The sequence below is a fragment of the Mugil cephalus genome, chromosome 1, assembly GCF_022458985.1.
Source record: "Mugil cephalus isolate CIBA_MC_2020 chromosome 1, CIBA_Mcephalus_1.1, whole genome shotgun sequence".
NCBI classification, from domain to species: domain Eukaryota; kingdom Metazoa; phylum Chordata; class Actinopteri; order Mugiliformes; family Mugilidae; genus Mugil; species Mugil cephalus.
The window spans coordinates 30,211,003-30,215,385 of NC_061770.1; positions in this window are offsets into that span (position 1 = coordinate 30,211,003).

Here is a 4,383-nt window from a genome sequence, read left to right on the forward strand (position 1 = left end):
AAACACACCGCAGTTAGCTGCGTATCTGACGGGTTGTATTGCTTTTTCAGTTTGTGGTCAGCGACGAGACGAGAGTTTCTTGTGACAGTTTCAAAGATGAGAATAAAAGTCATGTGCTACACATCAGAGCGTCTCTGTGTGTTTGTTCCTTGGTACAAAATGTCAGTGTTTTCTAAAGTGTCATGATAATTATAAGTATAGCAGAACATTCCTCGGCTTTTCACACTGACCATGGTCTTATGAAATAATAATACAGACTGGCTGGGCTGAGTTACATTTAATCAAACCATATATGATGATAAACATTTATCATTCTGTTGTGCTGGGGACCCACACTATGTGCCACTGCTTTGGTGACGTGAGGTCTGGTGGTAGGGATAGTTGGTTACACAAATGCACGGTCTGGAGAGTTCAGGGGGGTAAGGGTGTCCCAATAGATGCCATAAGTCAAAGATAGGGCAAATAGTGAAAGGGCAGTCCAGTCCTTATTAGATGGGACTCATCAGTTCTTATTGATGTGATCCAGCACGATCTGGCAGGTGACATCACACATTCATGTGGGCATTCCCTAAATATCTAAGTATGAGACCATCAGAGCCCAGAGTCGGGTCAGGGGGGTCAGACCCAGACCCAGAAAACCACCACAAAAGTGTGTCTGTGAAGGTTCTCAGTCATCCAGGTCATGGTAATCCAAAAAGCATTGAATAAGGTCAGCTGGACTCGTAGGATTTCTTGAAGACATTACGCCACTCATCTGAGTAGCTTCTTGGATCACCACAATAGTACACATGGGTTCCTCCCGCCACCAACATCTCATGCGCCAAACTCTTTCCCCGACAGTGGAGAGCCAGAGACAACCTACCAGGGGGGAGACTGTGGGGTGAGGGACCCCCCATCGCCCACAGGGAAACCCCAGGCCATACAAGGGAGAGGGGAAGTTGTGAGACACCACCTGGCCCGGCCACTGTCCAACTGAGGTCACCAGCACTGACAGCTGCCAAGGCAGCCACCATGAACCAACACCAACCAGGCAAATGGCATTTTTGGATTACCATGACTCAGATGACTGAAATCTATCTTACTTGAAAGTTGAAATTTATCTTACCTTCTCATCATCTGTGGTCCAGCAGATTAGACTGCTCTGTGTGTGAGAATAGTAACACTTGCCAAGTCAATGTTATCTTGAAAACACAATTTGTGAGAAAGTGTTCTGTAATTACCCTCTGTTTTCTTTTACTTGTGGCCTAAAATGTTACATATTAGTCAAAAATGTTTTTAAATTAAGTACTTATGGGACTTTTAAATTAGTGTCCGACTGATAGGGATTTTTTGGCCACATAACGATAGCAAATATTAGAAGAGGTGCAAGCACCGATAGTTGATATGCAACCAATATAGTGAGTTTTTGAGTTGAAATGAAAAGCGGCCGATTGTGCATAGATTTAGCACCGATATGACTATGTAATATGGCCTAAAATTGTTGCTCCAATAATATTTTCATGTTTACAGTTACTTATTTCATGAACTAACTTACCGTGACTTGTGGAAAAGGGGGAAAATTCCACCGGTTGATCAACTGACTGGTCAGATAATCGGGAGGTTTCGTGGTGTAGAGTGGGGGAGGGTCTCACTGAAATGTGAGCTGAGACGATCTGGGTGAGCACAGCGTGCTCCACTGGACAAAATAAATCTGTACACCAGCGGGTGCTTTTGTCATTGTCACATTTATTTTTTTCTATAGGTGCAACATTTCACCGATACGATAGAACCCCAGATAAAAGTGGTGCCGTCCTATCAGGCCCCGATATATCTGTGACCGATAACCGGTCGGTCACTATTTTAAATAGGTTTTAACCTTTTCCACATATAATTTGCTTTGTGTCATATTTGATACGGTTGACATTCACTGCAAGTTACCAACCACCCTATTATAATACTGTTTTCAAATTGCCATCCTATTCTGGACTGAGGCTTCAGGTGTTGTTCCTGGGATCTGTTGGTTACTGCCCCCAGTGCTCCTCCTACCACGGGGACCACGCTGACCTTAACCTTCCATATCTGTTCCAGCTGCTCTTTAAGCCATTGTACTATTCAACCTTTTTGTGTTCTTGCTTTCTGATGTTGACATCAGACGGTATCGTCATCTGCTCCTTGTCCACCACCACTATGTCCAGTTGTTTGCCAGGACCTGTTTGTCTTCATCCTAGAAGCTGAAGTCCCACAGAACTTTGGTCCTGTTGTTCCAACTACCTTCAATGGTGTGACCCATGTACCCTTGGGTACTTCTATCCCACAGTGGGTACAGATGTTCCTGTACACTATCCCAACATGATTTGACTGTAACATAACGTATACAGCATGCAGTAATTATTGGTTATTGGAGTAAGGTAAATATTCACACTGAAACATCAGTAACAACAATTATATAGTCTTACTGCATAAGACTCCACTTGAATTGTTACAGTGCTTGGATAAATCCACTAGGGGGCAGATGGCACATCTTAAATTCTTTACAGTGTTGATTGTTTGGGTGGTGAGATGTCTCAGAAACCCCTGGATCATATATGACACACTTGGTTTTAAAGGATGAAGACTTAAATGTTGTGTCATTAATCAATTGTCCAATGCTGCATTTGGGTTGTACACTTGATTACGTTTATGAGTAGTATTTGATTGATATTTTGTCACTGGGTCATCCTGCATGGGAGTAATTCTGTTCAGACTGAGTTATAAGAATCTGTGTGCTATCATGGTTTGAGCTTTAACCTCAGAATTAATCCATCACAATAAGTTTAATTTTCATTCATATGGCAAAAAGAGCTGAGAGGCTGCAACAGAAAAGGCCCGCTCCCCTGCCTTTTTCTTCCCCAAACGTGGCACAGCCAACATACCATGATCTGAGGATCTGAGGGTTCTGGTGTAAGGGGTGAGAAGCTCAAAGATATATGAAGGGGCGAGATCATGGAGGGATTTATAAACAAGCAGAAGAATTTTGAAGTGTATCCTAAAATGAACGGGGACCCAGTATAATAATGTAAGAATGGGAGTGACGTGCTTCTTTGACCTTGTTAATAACCCGGCGGCAGCGTTTTGGACTAGTTGGAGACAGGAGATGGTGGTCTGGTTGATACCTGAGTGGAGGGAGTTGCAGTAGTCCAGCCTTTCTCCATCAGAGGGTGATAGGAATTGCCTGAATTTAGAGATGGTTCTGAGCTGAAGGAAACTGGACCTGACAACAGAATTTACCTGTCTGTAGAAACTTAAGTTATTGTCAAATACGACACACATGTTCTTTGAACATGGTGTGATATAGGAGGAGAGGTGGTTGAGGTTCTGGGTGGTAGCACTAGTATGATGTGGGGGGCCACATGTTATTGTAGAATCACGTATCGCACAATATACTGATCAAGGTTGTGTCATGAATCAACTCACTGACTACTTAATAAATGAATTTGAAATATGGTTGTTTCACAAAAAAAGTAAAACATGACAATTTCATTTTAACGTAAAATATTGTGATAAAAAGTGTGGAATTTTTTCAATAAATGTTGATGATGTTATTCTATCAAATATTAACATAGAAAAATAAAAAAAAGGATATTTTTAAAATTATTGTTGTTTCCATCTTATAATTCACATGAATGGTTAAATGTCAGAAAGAAGAAGCACATTAAAGTACTTGCTCACATCTAGGTCATAATGCTCATTTTGGTTAACGACTAACATGTCAGCAAAAGTCAGTTTAAGCCACGATAGGTCTCCCTTCCTCTGTATTTGATTAATGTAATATGCACTTTGGTATTTTATTCTTTATATTGTATACTAATTATATTAATTATCATCAACAGATAACCACTTGAGTCCAGAGCCCATTCACATTCATATTAGCCTCATTGCTAATGGTGCAATTTGGAGTCCAGAGGTGCATCATGGGAAGAGTCAAACCATGTGAATGTTGGGGTCCTTGGTGGACACTCATACCAGTAAATTAACAACCATCAACTCCTTTAAACCTTGCTTGAAGATGTAAGCTGTGGCCTCTTCTACATTCACAGCGACAAAAATCCAGGATGAATAAGTCAGTCACAGCAATTTCCTGATTTGACGGCATTGATGCATTCATGTGTCAATCACGTGACCTGGCTTGGTAACGCAATATCATCTGATTCTGAGGAATAAATAAAGAGGATGACAGCAAGTCGCTGCATTTACATTCGAGCAGATCAGATGAGAAGAAACCCAGCACAAATTCAAAGTATTCAAGGAGTTGTTTCAGTCACAGACTACAGCGACTGCAGGTTTGACTTTTAAACACCTGAAAGGGTAGGAATCAGTTCCTCTAGAAAGAAAGATGTATTGCTGTAGTTTTTTTCCACCTTTTAA